Source organism: Zingiber officinale, chromosome 11A (assembly GCF_018446385.1).
Source record: "Zingiber officinale cultivar Zhangliang chromosome 11A, Zo_v1.1, whole genome shotgun sequence".
Taxonomy (NCBI): domain Eukaryota; kingdom Viridiplantae; phylum Streptophyta; class Magnoliopsida; order Zingiberales; family Zingiberaceae; genus Zingiber; species Zingiber officinale.
In genome coordinates, this window is record NC_056006.1 from 9,647,021 (window position 1) to 9,656,359 (window position 9,339).

Here is a 9,339-nt window from a genome sequence, read left to right on the forward strand (position 1 = left end):
AATATGTAAAGAATAAGGGATTTCTTATGACATTTATCATTCATCAATAAGGTAAGTTAACGCCGAGCAGAGTAGTAATTATCACGCGGGTTAATGAGAGGGGAGATTGGAGGAGAATTCAAGAAGAGAGAACGCCAAAAACAAGGGAAACTCGTCAGATTTATCAGAAAAGGAAATTTTCTTAATCAAAGAGAGATTAATTTTTATACATCTATACATGTGTTTATATATACCCTAAACCCTATAATCAAAAAAGGAAAGAAATCCTAATATATGGACTTCAATTCCAAATATTAGCCAAAATACCATAAAAATAGATATTACTAAAAATAGTAATAAAATCTTTGGAGGCTTAGATAAGGGCCTAAATGGTGGAATTTGGGTCCGAAAATTGGCGATTATGGTACCTTGGTAACAAACGTGAATTTCTGAATTTTGCATTCGTGGCTATCGATAGAGCCTGATTCTAAGTCTGAGTCAAAAGTTATGCCTGTTGAAATTTGGGTTGATCCTGCATCAGTCACCCTTTGTTGAAAAGAACTCGTCCTTAAGTTCACAATAGCCCCATTAACATCCACTGAATAAGGAGTTAAGTGCTTCACATTGAAGACATCAAACGTCTTCAAATGACTAGGAAGACGTAACTTGTAGGTATTGTCGTTGATCTTTTACAGTATCTCACATGGTTCAATCTTCCGATCTTTGAGCTCATTATACTCGCCCACAGGGAAACGTAGGAGCCAATACAACCTAAACAAAGTCACCAACATCAAATAGTACCTGATGACGATGACGATCAACCTGAGTCTTGGTGTTATTCTCTTGAATAACCCGCTTCACTTGTTCATGAATACCCCGAAGATGCTCTGCCATCTCATCTTATTGAGGGCTGAATCATCCCATATATGGAACAGGAGCTAAGTCTAGAACCTCAGTTGGGTTCCGCCTATAGATAATCTCAAAAGGACTTAAAGCTGGTCCTGTTTCTGGATCTGTTGTATGCAAACTTTGCTTAAGGTAATGCCAAGTCCCATTGCTTCGGCTTAGCCCAAACTTCGATTCACCACCTCAGTGTATCTATCTGTCTAGGGTGGTAGACTGTAGTGTCCAAAATTCAAATTATTTTAATTAAGAGGATTTATTTGATTAATTCTGATTTAATTAAGAATTTAATAATTTAAAGAGATAGATTTAGTTAAATTTAATTAATTAAGTTAGCTCACACTTATGAAATTTGGATTTGATCAATTTTATTAAGAGAACGGTTTGATATAAATATGTATAAAGTTTATTTTATGTCCAAATATGGACATAAAAATTTATAAGATTTAGTGAATATATAAATATTTATGTAACTCATGGATATAAATTTGTATAAAGTTCCTGGTTAGCTATCTGATGGTAGGATTCTTAAAGGTAGACTCAGATCCTCGATTTGAAATCTCCCGACTTTTAATATTTCATGTCGCCACCATTGCTGCCATCTACTGGGTTAACTTTGCAACTTGTTCCTGTAAATCCTCAATCGTCTAGATGCTACGTCTGCGGTGCTCGGCTTCCTCAATTGGAACCTACTTGTTGTTATGACCGCGACCACGACCACAACGACTTTACATTGGATTTGACTCTCGACTTCCTTAATCGTACACGGTCTGCTCTGATACCAACTGATGCCTTGTGATGCGGTGATAAAGGGGGGCATACTAAATGCCGGTCAAAGGACGGAGATAGAGGCCAACGTGGAAGTTAAAGTTAAGGAGGTCAACGTTAGAAAACCGACAAGCACGCCCTGAAGGGGCCCGAGTTGGTCTATTGCAATGGCCGATTGGGAATGAGGTTCCCGCTACTGCAATGACCGATCGAAAATGAGGCACTCGACCGACCATGATTTGGTTCGAGTAGAAGGCCTGTGCAGCCAAGATCATTGAACGCTCATCATGGAGCAGAGGAGCATTAGGGCGACCGGGGTGTTAGCCCGGTTAGACGAACACAAGCTGTCAGGTCGCGAAAAAGCGACCTAGTCAGGCCGAGCGGGGGAGTAATCGGCCAAGCGGCTATCCTGCTCGGCCGAGCAAAGGGATCACTGACGTATCTCTCAATATCCTTTTGGGAGATAGTGCCGCTGACACCAAGCATGGTCAACAGACAGATCGTACGACAAAAGCTTCTACTGTCTTATCAGAGATTTACACTCCCCGTTAAGGTGAGGTGTCAGAGACGCTTTATTGACACGTCCTTTCATAGGACAAGTATGGAAATGTGCAGACGTCTTGGGACGTGTGCCCGCACATTTCTACGACTCCAAACGCCTGGGGATGCATGCTCGCATGTCACCGCAGCTCTATATAAAGGGGGGGGGTTTAACCATCAGAGGAGGTACCCGTGCACACATATTCTACTATTGAGAGCTCTCATCTACTGTTAATGTTCCTCTTTGCTGCTACTGGTGACTGACTTGAGCATCGGAGGGCCAATACCGGGGACCTCTTCCCTGACCTGGCACTGACGTTTTTATCCTTGCAGATCGGGCGTAGTCTTTGCATAGTCCACCAAGGAGCCACATCCCCAGCCAATCGTCTTCATCGAGTTTGGACAGGATCATATTTGACGTCGTTTGTGGGAAGTTAGCCTACACCCAAACCTTAAGATAGAGGATGCTGGACGACTCACCACCATCACTTTAACGCAGGAAGATTTGGATTTGTTGGTCAGCGCCCGAGTAGCCAAGTTGTTGCAGCAACAGTAAGAAGTAGTAGCTAATGGCCGAGCAACGAACTATCCGGCTTGCTTCGCTGACAGGGCCGCGAGGCGGCCAGCGAAGCCAAGCTGAAGAGCACGTCGATCGACAATCGCATTACCAACCAACCGACGTTTCCCGTGAAGCGCCGAATGCGCCAATTCCCTTTCACCAAGTGTTGTTCCACACACCCTCGGAAGAGCAAGGACGAGCGGAGAAGGCGGAGGGATCCTCAGAAAATGCGCCCGCTCGGGATAGGCGAAAAGGAAAGGCGCCCCGACTGGACGATTCCCTCGAGCGGATCAATCAGCAGTTCTCCTAGGAGATTCTGGAGGACAAATTGTCGGCTAACTACCGACCATTGATAATCGGGGATGACAACGCGACGACCGACCCCGAAGACCACTTGGTCAAATTTAACAACCAAGCTACTCTACACCAGTACACGGACGGAGTGAAGTGCCGAGTCTTCTTCACCACTCTGGCCGGATCGGCACAACGATGGTTCCGACCTTTGCGGGTCGGCTTAATACGCAGCTTTAAAAATTTCCGAGCGGCATTCTTGCAGCACTTCGCTAGCAGCCGCCGCTATTAGAAGACGAACGTCAATCTGTTCGCTATCAAGCAAGGGCCGAAAGAAGCACTGCGGGCCTACATCAAAAGGTTCAACTAGGTGGCCATGGACATCCCTTCGGCCACCCCGGAGATACTGGTCAGTGCCTTCTTGCAGGGGCTAGCAGAGGGTGAGTTTTTCCGCTCACTCATTTGAAAGCCCCCTAGAGACTTCGACCACCCGCTCGGACGGGCCACCAAGTACATTAACGTCGAGTATGCCCAAGCGGCGCGAAGGAATGAGCCAGTCGCCGAGCCGACCATCGCTTCCGAACGGCGTCCCTCAAACCATAACCACCCACCAAAGGGATCCCGAGCGGGAACATCTCAACAACAGCATGAGGACCGAGCACATGCTGTGCAACATGTTGAAGCAGAACGACCCAGAAGCTCAAAAGGCCGAAAATGGATGCCCTTGTTCTGCTCCTACCATCGATCTGTAACGCACAACACACGGGACTATTACGATCTGAAAGCAGGGGCAGGCTGACCGACCCTGCAAAAATTTCGTCGTAGGACTCCCTCACTCGAGCGCCAGTAGCACCGTCGGTTGGGCGAAATAAGGGAGGAGGCGAGTCCTAGGGCCGAACAACGTCGGGATCGGGCCCATCGAAGACGAGAGACCAGTCTTTCTTGAACCTCGGTCGAACATACCCGACTCTCAGCGCGGGAGGAGGAAAATAGAAGTAATGCTGCTCGGGGAGAAATAGGGATAATCGCCGGCGGCCCGACGGATGAGGACTCCAACTGGGCAAGGAAGTTGCATGCTCGGTGACTTGAAATTCATGTTGTTGGATGCAGCAAGGAGAAGGCGAACGGATAGGAGATCAGCTTTGGTCCTCAGGAATTGGAGGGAGTAGAAGTCTCTCATGACGACGCCCTGATCATCCAAGCGGTAATAGCTAATTACACTGTTCGCCGAACTTTTGTAGATACAGGCAGCTCGGTGAACATTATCTTTAAAAAGGCGTTCGACAAGATGCAAATCGACTGCAACGAGTTGCAGCCCATGACCACTCCTCTATACGGGTTCACCGGCAGCCAAGTGTTGCCGATCGGCCAGGCATGACTGGCCATATCACTTGGAGAAGAGCCACTGAAGCGGACGAGGGCCACGAACTTTATCGTGGTGGATACGCTGTTGGCGTACGTCATACTGGGCCGACCAACCCTGAATGAATTCCGGGCAGTCGTCTCCACCTTTTGTCAAAAAATCAAATTCCTAGTGGATGATGTTGTCGGAGAAGTCAAAGGGGACTAATTGGCTGCTCGACGATGTTATGTCGAGATGGTTAAGTCAGAGACCAAAGCCGCACGGAAGACACAACGACTGGAGGTGAGCGCAATACTTAAAGAACCCCTAGCGCTGGTCTATGACGAGAAGGAGGAGGTCTAGATCCATTCTAGCCAGTCGGAAGCAACAACCTTCGTGCCTACTGATTTGTCTCTGGAGGAGAAGGGCGATTTGGTTGAGTGCCTTAGGCGAAACCACGACGTCTTCGCCTAGTGGGCCTATGAGCTTCCAGTAATATTGGCGAGTGTGGCTCAACACGAGCTGTATGTCCGACTAGACGCTTACCCGGTCATGCAAAGGAAGCGTGACTTCATCTCAGAAGAGAACCAGATAATCCGGGCGGAGGTCAAGAAATTACTTGAAGCCGACCACATTCGTGAAGTACAGTTCCCGAGCTAGCTTGCCAATGTAGTGTTGGTTTCCAAGGTAGGTAACATATGGCGGTTGTGCAGCGATTTCCATGACTTGAATAAGGCCTGTTCAAAGGACTTCTATCCTTTGCCGTGGATTGAGATGGTGGACTCAATAACTGGTTGCGAGCTCATTTCCATATGCTCGATACGTGTTAGTATGAGCCCTAGTACCAATTATGAGATGATTGTAAAGGGCTCTTGTTGTATCATATTTCATTATTAATAAAAGGCAAAGTTAGTTATTATATTTGTTTCAATTTAGTGCTGATTGAATAAGTATAATAATGTCCTTGGGTAGTAGGTTCTTATCTACAACATATCAATTGGTTGAATTGATAGTGAGATATTGTAGATATACATAGAATATTACTCTCAACTATTCCTAGTCAAGTATTAATATACAAGGACAATATTAATGTGTTGAGATTGATATGTAGGTCAACGGATGACTTAATCTCACAAGTCATGGATATGAGATATCAGGTTGACACATGAGTATATATTAGAGAATATATATTGAATGACCCACCATGAAAATGTTTCATGGATCGTTATATGAGTGTCATAAACATTCTTATGTGACTATTGGTATGAATAGTCCTTAGACCTGAAGTACTACGGTTCCTTATATAAGAAGTTGCGTACTTTGGTATCAACAAACGTTACCTGTAACAAGGTGGACAATAAAGTTGATCATTGTGTATGCAATGAATTATACGGAGGGATGTGAGTGATGTAGATGAGATCTATCCCTTTTATATGACGGAAGTGATATATGTGGGCTCCTTAATTAGTAGGATACAAGAAAGCATGACTATTCGCAAATGAGTCAATATGAGATATTGAGCTTATTTGAATGAGTGTGTCTACTTAGAGATCAAGAAATACAAAGGTTGATAAGAGGATGATACGGTTTATGCCTCATTGATCAATCTAGATATCAAGGATAGAGGAACCAAGTTATACAAGATAATAAACACGGACAGGTTAGGTCGGATCTCGACTTTCTCATCAATTAGGTAGCAATGATGCGTTGCTAGATGTCACTCATTGCTTATGTATCTAAATGTTAATTTGGGTACATTCCCAACGTTACGAGAATCTATTGGGTTACACACAAAGAACAAGTAGATATGGAGATGAGTTCATCGGATTAAGTCTGATCCGAATTGGACTTATTAAGTAAGACTCAATTGGATCTAATTGTTGGATTAAGTCCAATTCAAACTAGACTCATTGAATCAATTTGAATGATTGGAATGGTGATTCATTGCATTCGAAATTGCATGAGAATCAATGAGTTAGACTCATTGGGTGAACTTGAATTCACCAAGGATTTAAATGGTCAAAATTGAACCATTGGATTGAATGGTTAATTTTGAGCCATTGGATTGGAAGATGAAAGGGCAAAACCCTTTGGTATTCATAAGATGGATACATATATCATTTTGGATGATATTTTTTATTAGATGAGAAGGCAAAAAACCTTTGGTCTTCTTCTTCTTCCTCCTTCCCTCTCTTGGCCGAAATCACCATTGTGGTTGCTAGCACAACCTTGAGTGATTTCCATCTTCATCTTGTGAGTTTGTGAAACAAACGAAGGTAAAGCTTGTTCGTGTGGATACCGTAGAGGCGCGAACGTGTGATCGTGCTGAGATCCGAGCCATCGGGAGATTGTGTGCACGCATCAAGGGTATAATCCTATCATGTAACTTAGTATAGATTGTTTTTAGTAATGTTTCTTCCCTTCGCATGGATCTGCTGGATAGAGGATCTAGTTAATTTCCGCTGCGCTTTTCGCGTGTTTAGCGCGCTAGATCCCAACAATACGTACCAGGGCTACCACCAGGTTCCGCTCGCCAAGGAAGACCAGGAGAAGGTCAGTTTCATCATGGTTGACGGGACGTATTGTTATAACATCATGCTGTTCGGGCTGAAGAATGCTGGCGCGACTAATCAGAGGTTGATAAACAAAGTATTTCGGGGGTAGATCGACCGCAATATGGAGGTATATATAGATGACGAGCCGTTGAACTCTGTGCAGATGTGGAGGAGACCTGCCGAACCTTAAGGAGGTATGGGATAAAGCTGAACCCAGGCAAGTGCCTGTTCGGGCGAAGAGCAGACGCTTCCTAGGCTATATTGTAACCGAGTGGGGGATAGAAGCAAACCCGAGCAAGGTAAAGGCCTTTCAAGACATGCCTCCGCCTCACAATCTTAAGGAAACTCATCGGCTGACCGGACGAATCACGGCGCTGTCTAGATTCATTTCAAAGTCGTCTGATTGGAGCCATCCCTTCTCCAAGATACTGCGTCGAGCTATCAAGTTCCATTGGGATACAGAGTATGACAAGGCGCTGAGAGAGCTGAAGAAGTACCTGTCCTCTCTCCCTGTTTTGGCAAAACTCATCGTCGGCGAGCCACTTTGGATTTACTTGGCGTCTATAGAACAAGCGGTCGGCTCGGCATTAGTGTGACAGGACGTCTCCAAACAGTAGCCGGTGTACTTTTTAAGTCATCTATTAAAAGATACTGAGTGCCAGTACACTTGTCTCGAAAAGCTAGCATATGAGCTGGTCCTGGCTGCTCGGAGGTTGCGGCCTTACTTCCTCGCGCATCCAATCGTGGTATTGACTAACAATACGCTCGGAAGAGTCCTGCTCAATCCTGAAGTGTCCGGTCGGTTAATCAAGTGGCCCATCGAGCTAAGTGAATTCGACATATAATACTAGCCCCGAACGGTGATAAAGGCTCAAGCCTTAGTTGATTTCGTTACGGTGGTCCAGAATACCGAGCCGGAGGCAACATGGAGGATATATGTAGATGGTTCGTCCACTCGGCAAGGTAGTGGGATCGGAATCTTATTGATATCGCCATGGGAGGACAGAATCCAGCTCTCCCTGCGGTTAGACTATCAGGCTACCAACAACGAGGCTGAGTATGAGACCTTAATAGCCGGCCTACAAGTAGCTCAACATGTGGGAGCCACAAGGGTCCTTATTCATTCAGATTCCAGTTGGCAGCCCAACAACTGGCGGGAACTTTCGAGATAAATAACGCTCGGTTCAAGTTGTATGCTAAGGCATTCGAGAAGTTAAAGGCGGACTTCCAAGAGGTCATTATCTAGAAGGTTTCCTGATTGGACAACCAATATATTGACGAGCTGGCTAAGTTAGCAAGCTCCTTAAGCCCGGTCGTTGTTGACAAGCCGGTCGAACAAGTTCTATTGGTGGTGCACATCGACAGGACGACCACAGGAGGCCCACCGAGCGACTGGAGGACGCCTCTCATCGAATTTCCCTGAGCAGGCACCAGGCCCGCCGATAAGACAGAAGCACATATGTGGAAGAAGAGAGTCGGGAGGTTCATGCTGATCGGCGATCAGTTGTACAAGAAAGCTTTCGCCCGATCGCTGCTCAAGTGTGTAGGATCGGAGGACATCGACTATATCCTACAAGAAGTTCACCAAGAATCGTGCGGAAGTCATCCGAGCGGTCGATCATTGGCCTGCAAGATCCTGCTAGCTGGATATCCTACGCTTCAAGATGCCGCTTGGACAGTAGCCAATTGCTTGTCTTGCCAGAAGTATCAAAACATCCCATATCAACCTACAGAGGAGCTGAAAGCGTCGATGGTGTTTTGACCGTTTGACCAGTGGGGCATGGACATAATTGGACTGTTCCCCCTGGCAACCGAGCAAAGGAGGTTCTTACTGGTGGCTGTTGACTACTTCTCGAAATAGGTCGAGGCAGAGCCGGTCACCAAGATAACCGAGCATGCGATCATCAAATTCATATGGTAGAATATTTTGTGTTGATGTGACATCCCGCGCAGGCTCGTCTCCGACAATGGAAGGCAGTTCTTCGGGCGAAGGTTCAGAGAATGGTACGAGAGTTACGACATTGAGCAATTGTTAGAATGTATACTAAAAATCTATCTTTTTGGATAAACATTTATTTTGAAATAAGAATCACATTGGTCAAATGTTTACATTTATATGCTAAATGTAGTTGTTCATTTAATTTATATTAAAGATAACATGGTGTGTGGTGTCACACAGAAGATTATGTTATCAGTTCCTTATAAATTATAAATAGTTGCTCATAACCAAGATGAAATGGGACAAACCATTGGAATGGTTGTAGTGTAATTTGGTATTAGTTTATCTTAACTATAAAATTACACTAGTACACTCTGAGTGTATTGAGCAAGACCATTTGAGGTTGTTCTTTTTATACTGACGGTAAAAAAGAATAGGACCTCTGTTATTATGGAAGTGTGTA